The sequence below is a fragment of the Neltuma alba genome, unplaced genomic scaffold (genome assembly GCF_004799145.2).
Source record: "Neltuma alba isolate B1F8T4 unplaced genomic scaffold, ASM479914v2 tig00011614_pilon, whole genome shotgun sequence".
Taxonomy (NCBI): domain Eukaryota; kingdom Viridiplantae; phylum Streptophyta; class Magnoliopsida; order Fabales; family Fabaceae; genus Neltuma; species Neltuma alba.
In genome coordinates, this window is record NW_021636265.1 from 116,229 (window position 1) to 140,261 (window position 24,033).

The 24,033-nt window shown below is 30.7% G+C and overlaps 1 pseudogene; it reads left to right on the forward strand.

The window, feature by feature from the left end:
* Nucleotides 1-15,621: 15,621 nt before the first annotated feature.
* Nucleotides 15,622-21,541, forward strand: LOC114715805 (uncharacterized; annotated as a pseudogene).
* The last annotated feature ends 2,492 nt before the right edge of the window (nucleotides 21,542-24,033 follow it).

A 24,033-nucleotide genomic window follows, 5' to 3' on the forward strand; every position in this document is an offset into this window, starting at 1 on the left:
AAGAAGGAGACATTAATGGAATCGGGTAGATGTTGGTAGATGAAATTAATGCACAGAACCGACTTCCAATTAACTGTGCCCATCTCACTCACTTCCTATGTTCTTAAGCAACCACACCCCTACTTTCTCTAATCTCTCCCAATCCTGTAATGCCATGACTACCTTACAATTTTCCAGTTCATGCCCACTGTATTTGAAACATCACGTTGTGTTGTCATATTTTATTTGATTGATTTCATATTCAATGATTATTTATTAATTTTTTTGTTTACTCTTATTCAATGTTGAGGTAAGAAAGTAGGAAGATTTTGAGCAGAATAAAAAATTTATTTGTTGTTTAGATATGTTTAATGTATTCTGATGTTTTTATCGATTCTAATAAAAATATTGAAAGTAATTTATTAGATAAAAAGAGAGTGATAAATAATCTTATCCATTATCCATCTATATTCAGTGTCTCGAACAAGCCTCTCATAAAAGGATACAAGTACGTAATACCAAAAAAAAAAAACAGTTGAAATTCTATGATTTACGGTACTCCTTAAATTAATAAGGGGAAAAATAAAATTTTGGACTTTTTTTTACATATACTATTTAACAATATAACAAGCTTTCTTAAAATATGTGAAGTGGTCCAAAATACCGTTATGTTTTCCATCAAAAATATCTTCATTATACTTAGGATAAGAGGGGGTATATATGTATATTGTATTTTTAACAAATACTAAAAGATTTGTAAAAATATTTATATAGAGAGAGAGAGATAGCTAAGGTAAAGCATCACATTTTGAGTTTTGTAAAGAGGAAGTGAGGGGAACGGAGTTGTGGATAAGGGGAACATAGAAGGGAAGCGAACCATTGTTCAAATCAAATAAAGGGTTTGTAGTTGGGAGGGTTTGGAAACGATAGGAAACCAACCAAAACCAAACCATTAATGCGGGTAGTTTGTAACATGAATTAATGAATCATTAATCAATAATGAAACGGGGCGTTTACCAGTACTACTCTTTTGTTTATTTATGTATTTCCTTTTGGGATATTTTGGTCCATGTGCGATAACAATACGAACCCTTACTGGTAACACCGCAGTACAGAGGTGAAACAACTCTTCCTTACAATCCAATCATCTGGTACTTCGCCTCCTGCTCTCATTATTATATCCAGAATGGGGATGTTTTCAATGCAACCTAAATCTCTACACACACACACGCTCTTGATCCTTTTTATAATGTACAAAATAACCAAATTATATGAATAAAAAATTGATTAAAATTAGTTAAGAGAATAAATATGCAAAAAAAAGAAAGAAAGAAAGAAAATGGAGTCCAATTTATTTTTCAAAAAACATCTCTTTATTTATGGAAAAAAGAAGAATGAATAATTAATATAGCAAGACTAACCAATAGTTAATGATACCAATAATAAAAAATAAGATTAAAAATTTTAACGGATTATTAGTATATTTTATAAATAAAAACAAATTATTCGTGAAAAAATTCTCCTGTATATAAATTGCACAGGGCATTACTCCGTGCGAGACATTAATGAGCATTTGGTAGTACCAATATATGGACGAGATGAGAACTCTTCCTTGATTCCATTTCAATCTTCTTGGGGGAAGGGGAGAGTGTTGCAACAAAGTTATGTTGGAGACAGTTGCCTCATAATGAACCCTAAAAAAAAAACAAGAAAATAAATTGAAACCTTCTCTCGCTTAGTCTAGTTTTGAAGATAGATATATATTCCTCGGTCTTTAATATATTTATTTAACTAATTTAATTAGAATAAGAAAATTAGATGATTTAATTAATTATGAGAAATATGACATGTTTTTCTTAAAAGACTATAATCATCTTCCTTAATATCCTCCCTCCTTCTTTTACTTAATTATGATTGATGGAGTATTCATAGGGATAATTTAGGGAAAATTAATAAATAAGTGAAATAGCAAAATAGGCTTTATATTTAGGACCAAAATCAACTCAACAATTAGGTCCTATATGAAAGACCGGAGGAGTATATATATATACTCCTCCGGTCCTTAATATAAGACTCATTTAGCTAATTTGATTAGATTAAGGAAGTTAGGTAAGTTAGTTTATTATAAGAAAAACGACACATTTTTTCCTAAAACACCATAGTAATCTTTCTTAATGCCCCCTCTCCCTCTTATACTTGATTATGGTTGAAGGAGTATCCATAGGGATAATTTAGAGAAAATTAATAAATATGAGAAATGGGTCTTATATTTAGGATCAAAACCAACTCAAGAATTGAATCATATATTAAGAACCAGAGGAGTATAAGAATAGGATAACTAGTATCAACATTTTTTCCAAATTCAAATGTGTACCAGTCCGGCCTTAAGTTACTTGTTTAACAATGGGCATGTAAACAAATGACAATCATGGAAAAAGATTCAAAGGCATAATTATTTATTTAAAAGGAGGAGATTAAGGCTCTGTTTGGGTGCTCCAAAACCGTGGTTTCAGAAGCACTTTTCCGCAAAACGAGATAACCTCCTCCACATATTTACTTCGTAATCCGTAAAAGCACTTCTGAAACCATGGTTTTGTTTTTATCTAAACACTCCCTAATTTGCAGTTCATGTGATGCCCATGCTTCCTTCCTAGAGAGCTTAGACCAACTGCAACCTTATCTGCGGGACCACCACACATCTTCCCAAAAAAAATTAATAATTTAATAAATATATTCTGAAACCGCCGTTTTATGTATTCTAAGTTCTAACCAATATAATCAATAATATTTTTTTAAAAAAAACTAAGCACAGATAAAAGCCCAACACGGCAATCAATGTATCCAAAGAATAATCCACCCCCATTGCCTACTAGGATTTTAGACACTTTATTGGGCATGTGATACATAGAAACGTTTTTTTTTTTTGGAAAAAAATTATAAAAGTGAGAAAAAGTGCTTTTATTGTGTTCGGGTCTGGGAGCTTGTTAGTGGTAAGAATGATTTTATTTTGCTAAAAAAAAATCTTAAATTTAAATGAGAAAATTTTTGCCATGTTCATTACCTTTCTCATTTTTATTATTTCATTAAAAAAAAATTAAACGAGCGCCTTTGGGCAAGTTTTTCCCCTGCAACTCGTATAGCTACACATTAATTAAATAGAGGAATCATTAATTAATATTAATATTAATATAAAATATAAAAAGCAGAGGAAATTACACTTTCTACTACTCCCTCTGCTACTAAATGTAGAAAATAGATACCCGTAAGTCATAGCTAATTAATTGTAAAAAAACAGTGCTTGTTGCCTTAAGATACCCATTTAATGATCTGTACGTAATGAAAACTATTTTCGTAAGGGAAACTCTTTAAAATGAATTGGAGCATATATAGAATTAAAACAAATATCTCAATTACAGCAAAAAAAAACAAATATCTGAATAATTAATTTTCATATTTAAGAGAGATGAAAGTTCTAAAACTAATTGCCCCGCCCTTGGGATGGTACTTGAATAATAGTGGATAGTTTGAGCAGTTCAGAAAGAGCTAATTAAAATAAAAGCCATATTTGGCGTGGGCTGTGAATGTACGTAGCTTTGAGGAGTCAGTTTCTTGGACAACACCCTCCTCATCTTCCTCTTTCTTTGTTTTGTTTTTGGTGTGCATATGAACGTTTCTGTCGTGTCAATTTAATTAATCAATTTATCATTTCACAAATATACATCCAAATAATCTCTCTATCCTTAGGGGTCATATATTAGGAAAAATTATAATGAGATTTTAGGAAAAAAATTACAAAACAAATCCCAGATGTTATTATTCTTTACTCTGAAACCTGCTATTATAAGTTACTTAGACTGTTATTAAAACTTTTAGTACTTCTCCGGTCCTTAATATAAGATCCATTTAACTAATTTAATTAGATCAAGAAAGTTAAGTAAGTTAGTTAGTTATAAGAAAAGTGACACATTTTTCCTTAAACACCATAATCATCTTTTTTAATACTCCCTCTCCCTCTTTTAGTTAATTATGATTGAGGGAGTATACGTAGGGGTAATTTAGAGAAAATTGATAAATATGAGAAATGGGTTTTATATTTAGGACCAAAACCAACTCAAAAATTGGGTCATATATTAAGGACCGGAGGAGTAATTATTTTCTTTTTTGGGGATTTGATTGTAATTTTCCCTCATTATTACCATTCAAAAACAAGAAAAATCCTCAAATCAACATCAACAGAACCTTTAATCCACTACTAATAATCATCAGATTTATAAGGCGAATATATATATATTTCACTTTTAATAAATTAGTGGACCCTGCTCCTAAAAGAAGCCAGGCCATGGACATAGCAATTCATGTATGCTTTGATTGGAAATTTTGCGGTGTGTGTTGTGCGTGCCACGACTAATTGATGGAGATTAGACCTAAGAGAAATTGATTGATAATTATGTGACAATGATTGCTGTCATTATTATATAACACTTTCACGGTTTCTATTTTTATAAAATAAAAATTCTTACATATCAATTAAACTAATTTAGCTCGCGTCCTAAACCTATTTTCATTTTTTCCTCAATTCTATCTATAGCAAGTCATTTCGTACACTCAATAAAGGTATGGTAAAAGAATATTAAATACTCTTCCGGTCCTTAATATAAGATTTATTTAACTAATTTGGTTAGATTAAGGAAGTTAGGTAATTTAGTTAATTATAAAAAATGTGACACGTTTTTCCTAAAATACCATAATCGTCTTTTTTAATACCTTCTCTCCCTCTTCCTAAAATACTATAAGGATACTTTAGAGAAAATTGATATATATGATAAATGGGTCTTATATTTAGGATCAAAACTAACTCAACAATTGAGTCCTATATTAAGCACCGGAGGAATACTCTTCAAATTTTGTAAATAATTCTAACAAAATCACAAAGTTGAGAATGGTAACTAAAATTAGTTTAGAGTCTTTATTCCTAAAATTCACCGTATAATTTTAAATTTACCCTTGAATAAATCACATTGATCGATCTTTTTCTTATGTACGCGCAATTGGAGTTTTTTTTTTTTTCCTTTGGGGGGGGGGGAGACGCATGAGTTACATTCAAGTACTTTGTATTATCAGTGGGGATTTTGTTAGTGAATAATTTGTAAATATTTTGTGAAATATCATATTAAGAAATTTAAAATCTTTTAGAAAGAGTTTAACAAAACAAACAAAAAGAATAATTCAACAGTAACTTGATTATTAATGTAATAATATCGGCGATAGGGATTGGACATAAGATTAAAATAAAAGCAAGTTTTGCAAGAAAAACTTTGAAAAAAAAAATATTTGTATGAAATCTGCACAAGCTAATCTATATGTATTTTGAGTTTTGGCACCCTACACTTTGTGACGCAATATTTTTATAATTTAAAATTCGCGTTATGGATTTGTAAAAGTGTTCCGTGCTTTAATTAAAAAGTACTTATATTTAAATAGAAAAACTTAGATATTCAAATAAATACTTGGAGTTAGAAAATAGAAACCACAATCTCTATCTTCTAAAGTAGCGTGTGCCGATTAAATCAAGAGGCTCCTGGCTGGTCTGTCCCTGCTCGACTTTAGAATCGGGTATAATATTGTTAAATAAAAATTATCCTTCAATATTTAAAAAATATGAACAGTATTTTAGCAAATATCAGTAATATACTAAAGCATATATATTTTCGTATAAATTATCTGAAATAATATCGGTTTTTTCACCAAATATGGCATGATGTCAATTAATATAAAATATAAAGTTTATAATAAATTATGCCATTTATAAATCATAAATAATATTTATGATTTATCTACCAGTATGCAAGTACAAAAGGAAATAATATCTGTGAAACTTCTACTCTCAAGGTTTTTGATCATGGGAGTGTTTGGCAAACTGTAAAAGTATTTTTAAAAAATATTTTTTTATAATCGAGACAAATATTTTTACATATTTATTTCGTATATAATAAAATTATTTTTAAAATTATGATTTGGTTTTTATCTAAATACTTTTTATATTAAAAAAGAGAACAGAAAAAGAGTTACCAATTAAATTTAAAGGGGTCCCATTTGATTCCTAAACTCTTTGGGCATGTGATGCGAGCGTGGAAAGGCCCGACAGATATATAAGAAGGAAAAACAACTTCAGCTTTGTATTAAAAAAAATTATCCTTTTTTTTTTTTTGTGTTTCTGTATAAGAATATCAATTAATTTTTTTTTAATTTGTAACTAAGAAGTAGGAAGAACCGACAAGATCCAATCAAAGTAAGCTTTTACATTCTTTGGAACTATAGGCTCCATGCTAATGTTGAGTGAGTTTTGCTGTCCTAAAGTAAAATTTGAAGATTGGGTAGGATAATAAATATGTATTCCTCCGCCCTAAATATAAGACTCATTTTGTTATGTAAATTACACTATAAAAAGGATCTTATATTTAAAACCGGAGTAGTATATATATATAAATGAGGGAGAATTATCAAGAAGTCTCTGGAAAAAAACTTAATTACTAAAAAGTTCTAATGACAAATAACCAACTTGAACCTGTTATCTTTCCTTACTCTGCAACTTCTCATTGCTTACTTTTCACTTGTCAATAGACTTTAGGGTAATTAAATTCATTTTTTAAAACCTGATTGTAATTCTCCCTAAAAATGATACAAGTATCTTCAAATCTTGAGCTCTTATATGGTAAACTTTATTTAATACTACCTCCGGTTTTTAATATAAGAGTCTGTTTGACTTTTATTTTAATCATAATTATAAGATCCCAATCTAATTTATCTCTTATAGTTATTTATTTTTTTTCAAAATAGTCCTTGTAATAATAATAACTCTAGCTAATATACTTGATTTACAAGGATATTTTAGGAAAGATAATACCTCTTTATTATAAATAAGTAACTTAACTAGCTGTTTTAATATACTCAAATTAGTCAACTAGCTTTTATATTAAGAGCAGAAGGTAATAATAAGTAATAAAAAAATCTAAAAATTTGTCCTTGTAATGTACATTTACCCCCGTGGCCCACATTTGGGTTGGGCCTAGACTTGTCCGTTTCTGGGTCTTGGCATCCACTTTCACTTGAACACGTAATGGGCCTCATTCGTAGCCCACGACATATTCGCCTCGCTTAGCTACAATATCTAGCAATAAATATAAAACTGGGTGGGCAACCAAAATATATATATATATATATATATATATAAAAAATATCAGAGAATCAATGGGATTGGATAGGCTGGTCCATCATAATATGTTAAATCAAGTTTAAATCCCAGTTAAGAGACGTGCCTATATTCACAGTATTTGATAGTATCTTAAATAAGACTGTTTTTATTAAAAAAATACATCTGCCTCTTGAAAAAAATATATACGAGGGAGAATTACAAATATAGACCAACTAATGAAATTATTATTTTATCTGTAAGGATCTCTAACGTTTCCAATTATTCCCAAAGAGGTTGGTCATTCTATTTTGTTTTGTTTTTTTTTTGAAATTCAGGCGTCCTGAAATTGAAATCTTACAAATAATTAATAACTCGTTGGTCCGCAATGTTAGATTACAGTCTAACGGCTAATATTTTCTTAAATGAGGCTCAAAGCTCAATTGAGAGATCCAAATTTGAGTGTGCGTGTGTGTGTCTACATATCAGGACTTATTCTATGGTTGAAAAAAATAATAATCCTCCGATCATTAATATAAAATCTATTTAACTAATTTGATTAGATTAAGAAAGTTAGGTAAATTAGTTAATTATAAGAAAAGTGACACATTTTTCTTAAAACACCATAATCATCTTTCTTAATACCCCCTCTCTTCTTCTATTTGATTATGGTTGAAGGAGTATCTATAAGGGTAATTTAGATAAAATTAATAAATATGAAAAATGGGTCTTATATTTAGGACTAAAACCAATTGAACAATTAAATCTTATATTAAGGACCGGAAGAGTACATTAAATAAATAAATTTATCCTGAGGCGTGTATTTTAAGTGTTTTATTAAATTTTTTATTTTATGGAACCCTACTATGTTTTGTTATTAAAAAAAAAGTGTACTCTTTTTTTTTGGCCGTCAAAATCAATAATCTCAAATCACATGTTCAATGATTATTCTTTTAAGGAAAAATCTTATCCTCATACCAAGTGCTTCCAAATAAAATAAGAAAAATTACAAAAAAAGACATTAAAAGTAAAAACAATTGCAAGCAGAGACCCATTACAAAATTAGTATAGGTTTTGATAATAATAATTGATAAGTAAATTATAACAATTTTTATGAATGGGTCCCTATATGTAAGTTTTTAATTTATAAGATTTTTTTTATGATTTTCCCAATAAAATACAACGACATGGATTAAAAATATTTTCATAAAACATCTTTCTCAGCATTTCGGCCCCAAAAAAAAGTATAAAATAAATGTTCATAAAAGACGTAAGCATGTCCATTACATTCAATTAAAAAATGGGCATATTACTTTAAATAACAAGCGTATTAGTTATTTTAATTGGGCCTATAAATCTAAGTCCATGAGGACGTGTTACTGTAAAACGAGGAAAACGTGTGGGAGCACGTGGGGCCCGCCTAGGCCTTATCACGCCGTGAAAAATTAATTTTATAATGTGCAAGATATATTAAAGGGAAAATCATAAAAAGAGGCCGCTAAAATTTAAAAATTACATATAAGGACCTATTCACAAAAATTATTATCAAAACCCATACTATTATTATAATGGGTCCTGATTTATAATTTTTTATTTTGACGATCTTTTTTATGATTTTTCCTATATTAAATGGAGATAGAGTCAAAAAATAGTTACTTTTAATACAGAGTTAATAAATTTTAAAGTTTGTTTGATTCAAGTGAAACATATTGAAAGTTATCTATAAATAAGACTAAAAAAATACTCCTTCAGTTTTAAATATAAGATTCATTTTAATTACATTATAAAATAAGTCTTATATTTAAGATTAGAAAAGTATTTTTGATGAGTTTTATTTTGTAAAATGTAAAAAAATTACTCTCTCTGTTTTTTTTCCTCCAGGTAACAATCAACAGACCATCTTCTTCAATAAACTTAGGCCCCTACACTTGCTTGAACAATAACCACCGACATGATTTTGCCAACAACTATCATTGTAACGGATTTTAATTTACAATTTTTCTATTTTGACTATTTTTTTTTTCAATTTTTCCTATATTAATAGAGATAGAGGTAAAAAAAATAATAACTTTAATACAGAGTTAATAATTTTTGAAGTTTGTTTGATTCAGGTGAAACATACTCCTCCGGTCCTTAATATAGGACCTATTTAACTAATTTGATTAGATTAAGGAAGTTAGGTAAGTTAGTTAATTATAAAAATTGTGACATGTTTTTCCTAAAATACCATAATCATCTTTCTTAATACCCTCTCTATCTTCTACTTGATTATGGTTGATGGAGTATCCATAGGGGTAATTTAGAGAAAATTGATAAATATGAGAAATGGGTCTTATATTTAGGACCAAAACCAACTCAGTAATTGTGTCCTATATTAAGGACAGGAGGAGTATTAAAAGTTACCTATAAGTAAAACTAAAAAAATACTTCTCTAATTTTAAATATAAGACCCTTTAAGACCGAAGGAGTATTTTTTATGAGTTTTATTTTATAAAACGTAAAAAGTTACTTTTTTTTTTTTTTTTGCAGGTAACAATCGACAGACCATCTTCTTCAATGCACTTAGGCCCTTACACTTGCTTGAACAATTACCACCGACATGACTTTGCCAATAATGTCCCTTTCCAGTTTTTTTTTTTTTTTTGGGGCTGAATTACTGTGAATCCATATAACAATGCATCAAATAATGTGGCAGCTTGTACTACGAAAAAGATGGGCAAGGTCATCCACGAGCCATACTCTACATGCGGTCACTTGATTAAAGTATGAATTTTTCAAGAAATTAAATTTTCTTTTAAAAAGTTTGGTAAATAAATTAAACCGAGTGACGGCTATGTATAAATAGTAATTTAATTGAATGCCTAACATTTTTGCGTGCAGTTTTGGTATTCAAACTTCAAAGATCAAAGATGAGAAGCAAAATGTCAACATTCGAAATATTTATATAGTGAAGGATATGAGGCCAATATGTCAACATTTGAGGGTCATCCTTAGGATAAGTGGTCCCTCGCAGACCATATAAGACCTTTCCATAACTAATTTACAATAATAATGCTAGTTAAACAATTAAAAATATCCAATTTGTCCTAAAATTCAACTGATTTTTAATACTATTTGATTTAATTCAACATCATATTAATTTCTATTGTCTTCTAGTTCCTACCATTATTAGATGTAGGCATATATGAAGAAAAATATTTAATATTTATTAAAACTATTGTATTCATGGATCTTATAAAAGGAACAAAACATTTTTTCGATAAAGGATTGTATAAATTATAATGAGGATCGAAGGGTGTACATAGGAGTGTGTGTATTGAGTGGATAATAGATTTTTGTTTTTTTTTTCAATATATGTTCATTAATATTCATTTAATTTAATCATATATTCAGGCAACAAAAAAAAACCCCAAAAAATAGGGAGACAAAATTAATACTCATTTAATCACAAGTTCACAAAAAATAAATTTTTAAAATAAATTATTTAAAGCTTAGTGAGCAGCACCATACACCATTTTGTTAGTGGTATAACAAAATAATATAATTGTTAAAAATCTTAATCATGGTTAGTAGTATAGATTTTATTGTTATACTGAAACTTATTATTGATTTATTATGAGATTTTTTTAGTAATTATATTCATTTTTTCAGAATTTAGATTGAACTATACAATCTAAAAGCTGCTTTTTAGATGAGAATCAGAGTTTTTAAAAACTATTTTTCAATTGATGATTTCTAATCATGTCTAATTGATATTTATAATTTATTTTTTTTAGAAGAATTTTCTACCAAGTGTTCTTAAATTCATCTTTTAGGATTTAAGTGCTACTTATCCTTTTTTTTTTAATATTTAACAGTTGGATTATCAATTAAAATATGATAAACATATATTTTTAATAATAATATTCACTTGCCATTATTTTTAATTAGATCACCTGATACTTACAATAAAATAAGGAGAAAATGATAATTTAACAACAGTTATAATCTCAATAAAATTTTTTTGAAAAATGAATCACAAATATTGATCAAAGACTGACGCAAATTCTGAAGTTTGAATGTTTTAAATATAATTCTCAATTTGCAGTCTAGATTCTTATTTGCAAGTCCATATGTCAATATTTACAAATTATTTTCAGAAAATTTTAATAGGAACTAACCATCATTAATTTAATATTTTGAGACCTGAGTGTAATTGTCTCAGTATCAAAATGCATGTAATTTTCAAATCGCAATAAGGTGATGAAGCATTGTTTTGACCCCTTGTCTCGCCCGATTCAGACAGATTTCATTTCAGAGTGTGACCGCTCTCTAATATTTGACTTATATATCACTAATATTAATATCAATATTTCCATACAAATTATAGAAACCGTAAGTGTCATGAGTCATGGAAAATAATAAAACAAACATTTCAGTAAAATACAACCTGGCATTTCGAGCAGTGTCTGGTTTGGTAGGATTATGACTAGTACTCCCCGGTCCTTAATATAGAACCTAATTATTGAGTTGATTTTAATCATAAATATAAGACATATTTCTCATGTTTATCAATTTTTATAAATTACCCTTATGATATCCTTTAACTATAATCAAGTAGAAAAGGAAGAAAAGATATTAAGGAAGATAATTATGGTGTTTTAGGAACAACATGTCATATTTCTTATAATTAACTAACTTACCTAATTTTCTTAATTTAATCAAATTAGTTAAATAGATCTTATAAAAATCAGAAGAGTATGAAACAGGACTCAAACTTTGGCTGGTCTTTGAAATGTTAATCTTATTTTGAGCCTCCTAATTCAAATTTCACATTATTTGCTTTATACGTTGTTGGATTTTTTTGAGAAAAAAGACAAATAACATAAGTTCCTAAAAAATTATAAAATTGACATTAGAATAACCCTAAAATTAACAATAGAAAAATTAAAAAGCAAAATTAAGATTTCTTATCAAGTGACACTAATAGCTTAAGAAACTTGTGAAGGAGTTTGAAAAAAAAAAAAAATCCTTGCACAATAAATTGTTAATAGTGCCTTTAAATCTAATTGCAAGAGTTTCACGGTATGGATATATATATACATATATATAAACAGTACAAAAGTAATGAAAAGAAAAGTTGTTCTTGGAATTGTTTTATTTTCCCGCAAGAATTCCTTCATAGGAGATCTACTATGACAAACAATTTTATGACAAAAGTGTTTTTCCGATCTCTTATATTTGTGTAAGAGAGAATTTTATCCATCGTTATATATATATATATATTATGGACCTGATATCCATCGTTATATAAAGTTTGGCTAAAATCAATAATGGATTTTGGCCTATTCATCTTTATTGTGGAAAAAGCCGAGACATGGTAATTAACAATTTGTTTTACTTTCATAATTATTATTAAATGTTGTCTCTTTCCTTTTCCTCCTAATAGTGTGCAAATTGATCTGTCGTTATATTTTTGTGATTTTAGACTTTGACATCTTAATTTGGTCCCGACTTTAGAATCATATGGTAATTTGATACACGCACGTCATTTTATTGTCCTGTTAAATAAATTGATATATTATATATTTTCTATTCTAATTATAAGACTTTATCCTGGAACTGGTATATATGAAGCATGAAGCAACGAGGCATAAAACGACATAGTTTGAAAATAGAGAGTGAGGGAATTTTTAATTGCAAAAAACTGAGGCGGTGCAGTTTTTTGCGGATGAGGCTCACCATCGTGGATCGTCAACGACAGCTGTGCTGCCTGATTAAAAACAGCTCTTCGAATGTAATTTTTTTAATATATGAAGTTTGAACCCTTTATTTAAAAATAATAGAGTCTTTCTTGCCCAATCCAGCCATCTTTGACAGCTGCCCAGTTAGTTAATATTGCACTATCATTCAATAAGTATTTAAATTTTTTCATATAAAATTTTCATTTTTATTGTCCGTAATTGCACTATCCATTTTTCATATTTTTCTTATGAAAATTACAATAGATGCATTTATTGCCCAGAATTGCACTATCCAATATGTATTGATTCATTGATGAAATGGTTCACATATATATTTTTTTAATTTTATATGTAGTAATAACTTAATAAGGAATTATTAAGAGTTAATTTTTTTGGGAATAAAGTCATGATAAAAGTTAATATCCTCATAATTACATTGTTTGAATGCCTGTGCTGTTATGAGTAATTATATATCTAAATTAATTTTCCTTATCTCTATATAAGATCGTTGGAGCTTAATATTAATATAGCAATTTGGGACATTAACTAGATATTGTTTTCATTTTTGAAACTCAAGAAAATTATTTGTATTTGAAATATCTATTCCAACAAAAAAAAAACATTAACATCATCAATGAATTAACACATAATATAAAATTTATAATTATTCAAAAAATTATAACAAAGTACCAACTTATTTTTGGACTCTTCACAAGTCATGATATCATCAAAAAAATGTTTAGTTTATTGCTATTCCACATTATCTCTGAGGAAAATATCATTAAAAAATAAGACTAAAATATAATGGCCTTCATTTTATTTTTGTAAAATTAAATTTCACATTACTACATTAGAATAAAAGCCAACTTGTCAATATAGAACTTTGCTAGAAACACACTTAACCATCTCTTCTAATTAGAAATCTAAATTCTATATTTTAAACACGTTTCTTACAAGAGAAAAACAAAAAGCCGCTCCTGAAAAAGCCGCTCTTTAAAGAGAAGGGATGGGGACCCCCGGAAAAAGTGAATTTAGGTTTTACACAAAAAAAAAAAAAAGTGGTGAGGAAGGACATTTTTGTCTTTGTGGTTGCTATTATTATGGGCTAAAGAAGTCAGAAAAAGGGGGAGGGAAAACGGGGTCCACGTGAGGAGCGCGTGACCGGAATCGGCAGGATTAAAAAGGGGAAAAAGAAAGAAAGTAAAGAGCAATAATTTTATTTTATTCATTACACTCTAAAAGGGATTAAATAGAAATATAAAAATACATCGCTAAATAAATAAACAATTGATTTCAAATGATACATTTAACTTTAAATAAATTGTCCTTTTATAAAAAAAAAAGTGATTTTCAAATGAGATTGAATTGTCATATTTAAAAATGTATATGAAAATAATAACTATAAGCATAAATTAAATTTTATGCACCATATATATAAAGATGGGGGTCCTTTTATGGTTGATGGAGATTTTTTAATCTATCAGAAAGCTCACACAGAACATCTACAAAAAATATTTAATACCATTATTGCATAAGGCCATTAGCGATGGGCCATACACATTTTCTATAATTTTCTCGTTGAGCTAATCTTGTCTTGCTTAACTTATTATAATTGTTTTGTGCTAAAAAAACTTATCATGATTATTGTTGGATGATATATTTCCTCGGATTATCAATATACAGGAGCTACTTGAAGTGTCAAGAATATGATAATAACATCATTTTATATTTGTTATAATTAACTAATATTTTTTTTACTTATTTTATCTATTCAAATTAATTAAGTATTTTTATATTAAGGTTTTAATATTTAATATAAGAGCTAGTTGGAATTTAATTTGATTCACTTTATTTCTAATATTTATTTATTTTGTATTTAAGTAATCCATGTAATGATTGCATGTGTTAAGGAGAGAGTTAGTATCAATGTGTATGATTAATAAAGGTATTTTAAAAAAACCATATCAATTTATTATAAATAAATAATTTAAATATTTTTTTAATATCAACAAATTATGAAGGGTAATATTGTCCATGAAATTATATAAAAGTTATAAAAGAAAAATACTACTAGTATTTCTTTTGGACTTACACGCAGCATATATTTCAAGACACGGAAAGAGAGAGAGGGAGAGAGAGGAACGTATCATGTAAAGGCCACGTGGGTGACATTGGAACCAAAACATCCAAAGGCAAAGGCGAGGAGAGGAGAATGACCCAGAACAAGCAAACAAAGCCAAACGTGCGAACACTCACACTCACCCATCTATAACACGCGGCGAAGCGAGCCCCCTCACACCGTCGCCCGCCCGGCCTCGCCTCCTAACGTCACACAACGCCCACCCATCCCCGCTTCCCTCTCCCTCTCCCCCCAAACTCCGTTCATTCACTCCTGCATTTACTCCATCAACTGACTCTCTCCTCTCTCTCCCTTCTCCTGAAACATAAACTACAAAGCGTTTCGTTTTCCCTCTCTTTCTTTCCCTCTTCTCTTCTCCCCCGCTTCCCTTCCCTTCCCTTTCTTCACTCTTCTTCAAGCTCAGCACGATCTTCTTTTGGAAAACAACGCTGTAATGAGCGGCAATCTCTCTCCAAAAGGAAAGTGAGGGGGGTTTTTCTATTTCTTTTCATTCTGTTTTGGATTGGAGTATCCTCTTTCGGAAACTACTGCTGAAGGGGAAACTTCATCAATTTGCCGAATTGAGTCCTCATTTCACATTTCCGTAATCAATGCCTGTGAGCATCGCCTATCCTCATATATCTCTCGCAAAGACTCCTTCGAAAGTTCCGATATTCAAGTTCAAGCGATCGGCTCCGTGACTGCTAGAAATTTCTGCTATTTTCTCAGATCGATTATGTCGTCTCCTTCTCGTCGCCTGACTCTGTTTGCTGTTCTGGTAGTTCTCTCTCCAATCTGGAACGCTTTCTTCGTTGTGTCACTCCCACGGTTGCTTCCAGAATTCTTCCTCAGGTATTTTCCCTCTCCTTTCACCCTCCGATTTCTTTATTTTCAGGTAATTTTTTCTTTCTCCTTCTTCCCTCTCGTTCTTCGTCAAACTGCTTTTTTTTTTTTTTTTTTGGGGGCAAACACGTCCGGGAGAGAAAAGAGTGAAATTTTTTGAAAAAGAAAATACTTTTTTGGGGGGGGGGGGTTTATCGTGATGGAGAGTAAATGAGGATAGAAAACTAGAGAGTAGAATCTTGTTTTAATTACAGCTTCGGAATTGGGGAGATATGATTGTAATTGTAATTTATAAGAATGAGAGATTACTATTTTATTTAATAATTAATAATATAGTTTTAATAATAATTTTCTTATATTATTGAGTGCAGAAATGTTTTTCAGATTTTGTGGGGATAAGATCTTCTCTCTAAGAGACTTTATTGTTTCGTGTTTTAGATTTTGGAATAAAATTGATGACAAAATAGATGCTATTTTACGGCTCTCATATTTATTGATTGATCCGTATAATCTTTTGGATATTTGACAGATTGTTGTTTTACTTAATTTAACATCAACACTAATGACACTAGTACTAAGGAATCATGTTTTTCACGATTATGTTTAATATTTAATTTAATATAGAATCAGTTACTGTCAGGCCAAAGAAAATCATTTATTAAGACTCTTAAGTTAATTTTGGATTGGGATAGTCATTCTTTTCGGCGAAAATTTATGCTTCAAAATTTAAATTGCATAAATTTAAAATAAAAAGTTAAGTACTACTTTCAATCCTAATTATAAGAGTTAGTTGATTAATTTAAAGGGATTAAGGAAATAAGTTAAATTAGTTATTTGTAATAAATATGTGGTGTTTTTTTTAAAATATCCTTACTAATCAAGTGTATTGACTAGAACTACTATTGTTAGAAAGACTATCTTAAAAAAAAAAAAAGTATAAGAGACAAAGTGGATTAGTTCTTTATATTTAGAACCAAAATAAAAATTGAACAAGATCTTATATTAAGGATCGGAATAGTATTTTTAAAAATAAAAATAAAAATAAATTTCAATTTATAATTTGTTTGTAGTATATAAATATAAGTATCTTTCCCTAATAATATAATCAATGGACATACGTGGTAGGTGGATACATATGTTTGCACTTATCCTTTGGCTTGAGCTGTTTCTTAGACTTTACTGACATCGGAGGAAATATCCAATAATCCGCACACATGGGATAATGCGTGTAGTGGACCTGCGTGAAACGAAGTCCGTATTTAAGGCCCTAATTTAGAATTTGTTGAATTTTACCTTTGTACAATTTAAACCTTTGTCCTTTCTGGGCCCCTCTCTGGCCCTCTAGATCGGGAATATTCCTGTAGATGCCGTTGATTTGTCTTCCGTTGGCTACATATATGGTAAAAGATCTCACGCGGATAAGCTCAAAATAAAGAAAATAAATAATTAAGTGATATTATTCTTAAATTACGCGCTTGTTCTGTAAAACAATTTTAAAGATCATCTGGTCATTCTCAATCACATGGTTTCTTAAAGTGAAAGCTGAAGGGATTAAAAATGGAAAACAACACATTGTGTTTTCCAGATTTGAGAACAGTCTGGAGGGTTTTTGTTAAAGCATAGAAAGTTTTACTTAGTCAAAAGTGATTCTCTGTGGACGTTTTATGACATTTCGATTTGATTTCATAACAATCATTTTGATTCTTTAGCATTGTGGGTCGGTCAGGGCAATCGCCTAATCTGAAGATAACTTCATAATAGCTTTGAAGAGATAAGTGCCACGTGTTTCTTCGGCTCCTTCTTTCTCATTTATGATGTGGAAAGAGGAATTGGTTAGCCTGTCTGTGTGCACAATCTGTTTACTAGTTATGATTATGAGTGTTTTGTGCAAAAGTTTGGTATATAAAGAGGAAAATTACGCTTGAAAAAGAGACTTTGAATGTCAAAACTAGTCTGAAATTCTCATTATCTCCCCTTAATTTTGTAGAATTCCGTAACTTTTTTCTATTTTAAGAATCAATGTAAGCCTCCATTGAGTCATGTTGAAGACCCTCCTAAAACAGAGTTGAGTTTTACATGCCTTTCTTTTATTTCTAAAATATAGACAGACATTTGTTACTCCCTGATAATAAAGGAGTTCTGTATCATTTATTCTCGTTTCGTCGAAAGTTTTGAAAATAAATGAGATGTCTAAGTAATTTTCAATGAAACTCAGTGAAAGTCTTTGTATTTTTTTTTTTTTTGTCTTTAGAATCATATTGAGATTATCATTATCATCAATAATCATTATATATATTGTAACTTAGAGAAAACAGTACTATTTACTGAACAGTGTTACATTGTGGCTTCCTCTGTTGGGTCTGTGCAATGCACGGGGCTTTATTGTAAACATTTTTACATGGGATTTCTAACTGTAAATCATATCATATATGCATTTGAAAAAAAAAAAAAAAGAAAGTCTGTAAGAGTTGTCAACTGTCCTGTTCACAAGTTGTAAACATTTCAATACATTTCTGGGGGTCATTCTAGTTTTAGCTATTATTCTATATAAAAGATGCTTAGCCGAATTGATTATCATAAAATGTGTTTGTGTGTACGTGTGTGTGAAATGCAAGTTCTACAAAGAAAAGGGGCGATATGCAGTTTGTTTCATTATGATTAACCTGGTCCTTTTACTTTATATGGATTGGTTCTATCTTGCTAAACTTACTTTCTTTTCAAAGATATATAATTATCTGAAAAAGGTTGGGAAGTTTCTCCGTTGCTCGTTCTAAGTTTCACAGTTCAATGGGACTATTTTGTCTGTGTACATCTAGAAAGTGAGCAAATGGTTTTACAACTTGTGCTTAATCGTGCTTACAGCTGTTCATGACCTAATTAGCATCTGCTTCTAACTTTGACTCATCTCTTAGCATTGACTCTTGCAATTTACGGAACCCATAGAGTTACAGACACGCACGCCTGTAAAATGAAGCTCTCTCCTGAATTGAAGCACACAGAATCAGTCGTAATTCTAAACAAGTGATTTCTTGGACGGCTATTATTGTGACATCGGTTCTGTAGTGATAAACTTGTTTTGTCTCTAGCCACGTATAAAGCATGTGTATCCAGCGAGACTATTTTCTCATTTTGGTTCTGTAGTGATAAACTTGTTTTGTCTCTAGCCACGTATAAAGCATGTGTTATCCAGCGAGACTATTTTTCTCATTTTTGCTATTTTTAGCTTTGATATGACATAAATAGATCGCAGTAGGTGGCTGATGACTGGCTGATTTGTTTCCTCAATTTGTTTTTTGTTTACCATATGTATTGCAGAGTTGCTTAAATGACATAAATACCCTGTGGCAACCTCTTGGCAAGGACACAACTGAATACTTCTCACTGAAAGATCTCTGGGAGTGGTTTAAATGAATGGAGTGCGTATGGTGCTGGCATCCCTGTTGTCCTGGAAAATGGCGAAACTGTGATGCAATACTATGTCCCGTATCTTTCGGCCATCCAAATCTACAGTGACAAATCTGTTGCACCTTCTAGGTGTGTCAAAAAATTTCTGAGAGATTATATGGAAGCTATTCGTGCACCTCTATTTACTGGTTTAAAGTTGAGTTGAAATGTGCGTGACAAAAATATAATTCATGACAAAAAGAGTAAATGTATGTTTATCCTAACTGTGGCAATAATGTGAAGTAAGCTTCTTCTGTTTTTCTAGGATCCGGAGAGAGGAGAATGAGATTGTGGAATTTGAAAGTGATTCATGGAGTGATGATAGTGGTAGTGATAACATTTCTCGGTCGTTAAGTAACAACTCTAGCAAATCATGGGATGCCATTTCTGAGGATTCCAGTTGTGATCATGAGGGTTCATGGCCAAGAGATAGGCTTGGTTACCTTTAACTTACAGTATGCTGAGATGTCTCCTCCTTACTGGAGGGTCCCGCTTATGGACAAGGTAGTCTTTTTCACTTTGTATTATTAGCCCCTTTTTAGTGGGAGACAGAAGAATTTATTTGCATCATAGATTCACCAAATTTCTCGGTCGTTAAGTAACAACTCTAGCAAATCATGGGATGCCATTTCTGAGGATTCCAGTTGTGATCATGAGGGTTCATGGCCAAGAGATAGGCTTGGTTACCTTTACTTACAGTATGCTGAGATGTCTCCTCCTTACTGGAGGGTCCCGCTTATGGACAAGGTAGTCTTTTTCACTTTGTATTATTAGCCCCTTTTTAGTGGGAGACAGAAGAATTTATTTGCATCATAGATTCACCAAACACATTACTGATGATCTCTCGTTTCAGATAACTGAATTGGCAAGAAGTTATCCAGCATTAATGACATTGAAGAATGTGGATCTTTCTCCTGCTAGTTGGATGGCAATTGCTTGGTGAGAATGACTTATTGTTCTTGTCACCTGTTAACATCCACGATGAACAATTTTTTATTGTAATACTGATGATTAAACGATTTTATTTTACTAATGGATAGCTAGCGCTTAGAATAAAACTCGCTTCTGTTTCATTGACATTATAATTACCATTCGTCAGATTATTGCATTCTGACATCTCAACATAGCTAATATAGTTGATATTAAGTGGCTGCTTTGAACTATCTCTCTAATGTCATTGTCTAAATTTAACTAAGATTAAATTGATTTGCATTGTGATTTCTAAATTCTAAGACAAGATATACCACATTATTAGTTTCTATATGATTTAGAATTCGAGTTAGGGAGAAGAATCTTCTCTCTCTCAACTTCTACTTTCTCTTTGGTTTCTCTATAATATATAAATTAGATTATTCTTATTGGACTTGTAGTTTTTTTTTATTACTTTCTGAACTTGTTATATTGATTTGTTATCATTTTAAGGTACCCTATTTATTCCATACCAAGTCAGAAAAACGAAAAGGATTTGGCAGCATGCTTCCTCACTTTCCATACATTGTCATCATCTTTCGAAGGTATCTAATCTGAATGCAGTTATTTGTCTTTTCATAATCGTTGCTGCTGGACTATTATACTTGGGCATGGTCTGTGGACTCGAGTTCTGAGCATAGTTTCTTGTGGATCTGCAGATTGTGCAATGGAATATGATAACATCAACAATGGGAAAGACCTATGCTTGGAAAACATGGAAAGTGTTGGAGGAGAGAAATGCAAGAAAAATAGCTCGGGCTTTATATCAATGCCTCCCTTCGGACTAGCCACTTACAAAATGCAGGGTGATCTGTGGCTGAACCCAAATTCATCATCTGATCATGAAAGGCTAGCCTATATGTACAGTGCTGCAGATTCATGGCTAAAGCAGCTCAATTTCCACCACCATGACTTCAACTTCTTCACATCCCACTCTTCTCTGTAAATTGCTCTCTTTCTGCATAACTACCTGACCACCTTTGTGTTTTGGCTTTCGGCTTCGGCAGTATTGGGATTTTCTCAAGTTGTAAGTTTGTGAAGTGTCTCTAAGATAAGAGAGATATAATAGAGTGACATGAGGGAATAGATGGGAAGAGAGGAAGTTGTCAGTCAGTTAAGTGGCTGAACCCTGCTTATTTTTGTCGTTCTTTTTCTCACTCTGGAGGCTTTTAGAAGGTTCAATTTCATCTGACACCGGCATGTGAAATTCCCCTAGCAGCATATTCCGATGAGTGCCATTGAGAAACTTGGGAGGTTATATGTCTAAGGAGTGTATAACCCTAGGTTCAAGCTACTAAAGATTTGCGGCTGGGGGTCTTCTAAACTGAGTTTGGTTTTTTGGGGTTGTTTTTGCGAGTTTCATTAATAGAGGGTAAGAGTTTAGACTTTGGATCGGAGTCTCAAGATTTCTCATCTTTTTTGTACTTAATTTTATTCAGACTTTTACTTGTTTGATTAATGTATGTAGGGTTTCTGATTTCCTTTAGCTTTAATGGAGAGTAGAATCAGTTTTTTTTTTTTTGGGCACATATGGAATTTGTGTTAGTTTAGTTTTATTGGAGGAAATGCTGGATAACTTGATATGATTTTCGAAAATCGGCTAGTATTAAAAAAATGCTTGATTTTCCGTCTTAGAAAAAAAAAATCTTTACCTGACAAGGGCGGCACGATATTGAATAAATACCATCAACGAGCAGTTGGTTGAGGTGATAAGTGGGCTCGTCCTTTGTAAGGATAAGACACGTGTTTGAATCCGCGATCCCGGAAAGCGCTCTCGTTGGGAGAGGGGACAACTACTGCTGGAAAACCGTGACTCTCCTACCTCTCGAGTCCGGATTAATCGGTTGCCAATAGGTGCCGAATTACCAGGCAGTGTATAACCAAAAAAAAAAGAAGATATTGAATAAATACCACATTCTAGTATTCATACACTTTTCTTACCAAGGTGCTAAAAATCAGAGCAATGATTTCTAATTACTACTATTTTGTCTCTTATTATAAGATCTTTGTAACTAAATTATGCGGTTAAGAAAACAGTAAAATTAGTTAAAAGTGATTAATATGTAGTAATTTTTTTTACAAATATACCTTTATATGTAAATGAGTAGATGTGAGAGAGTAATAGTGAGATAAATGAAGAAAAATAATATATTAAATCAATTAAATTAGGGATAAAATAGATAATATACATTAAAGTTTACACAAATTAACATAGATCTTATAAAAAAAAATAAACCTATTCAAAAAAATTAGATCTTATAATAAGGGATGGCTTGAGTAATTTTTTAGAAGGACGAGAAAAGTGTGCCAAAAGAGTACTTCTTTGGGATAATACATAGCAATAGTGAGTGAGTAAGTATTTAACGGTTACTGACCTATATACGCCAACAAGGAAAAATGTAAAAAGATATACGAGAATAAATTAAATCCAATCCATTAATAATAGGGAGCGGAAAACGTATATTAATTCATAAATAAAGTTACAATAATCCCCATAACAAGGATTTAATAAAGCAAATCAACAAAATAAATTGATAAAATAATGACACTAAAATGCCTTCTACACTACTCTTTAATTCTGCTTCTTTTAACGTTATTGTTGAATAAGCAAAATGACAACTAGGGCACTGGGTACCAATCTGGAATTCATATTTTCGGCCAAAAGACCAAAATGCCCTATCTGAAAGTGAGAGAAAGGAGAGAGGAAGACCGACGCTGATGAAATGCGGGAAGAAGGAAAGAAGAATGTTGGAAATGCTATTATCTTACTCCTTCGCATCACCATTCTATAGAGATTGTTGATTTGGTGGGTTTGGTTGTGGGAAAGAGGATTTGTAGTGAGAGAGGGGAGTAACCTGTGGGAAAGATGAAGCGGAAATCAGAAAACAATGGCAAGCAATTACGTAAGGTAACTGTTGTCATATGCTTGCTGGTTTTTGGTAAATCCCATTACGTGAATGGTAAATTTTACTATACGTAGTTAATTATGAAAGTTAATAGTTCAATGTTTATTGTGATGTACTTCAGGTGCACGTTCACTGAATGATTTATTTATGCTTATAAGTTGCCTTTCCGGTGAAAACAACCCATTGAAGTAGTCACTTTCACTATAAAAGTTGTGAATCACATTGTGTTTTGTAAAATTCAGTGTGAAATTTTATTGGTGGTGAAAAGTAAGTTACTCATCCTCCAAAAATATGTTGCAAAACTTATTAACAAAGTGGTCACTTTTACTACAAAAGTTGTAAATCCCAGTATATGTTTTGTAAAATTCAACGTGAAATTTTATTGGTTTTTAGAAACAAGTTGTCCATCCCCTGAAAACTGGTTGCAAAAGCCATTTAAGAAGTGGTCATTTTTACTATAAAAGTTGTAAATCTCACTGTGTGTTTTGTAAAATTCAACATGAAATTTTATTGATTTTTAGAAACAAGCTGCTTATCCCCTGAAAAGAAGTTGCAAAACCCATTTAAGAAGTGGTAAGTTTCACACAAAAGTTGTAAATATCACTATATGTTTTGTAAAATTCAGCATGGATTTTATTGGTTTTTAAACTGGTTGCAAAAGCCATTTAAGAAGTGGTCAGTTTTACTATAAAAGTTGTAAATCTCACTGTGTGTTTTGTAAAATTCAACATGAAATTTTATTGATTTTTAGAAAACAAGCTGCTTATCCCCTGAAAAGAAGTTGCAAAACCCATTTAAGAAGTGGTAAGTTTCACTACAAAAGTTGTAAATATCACTATATGTTTTGTAAAATTCAGCATG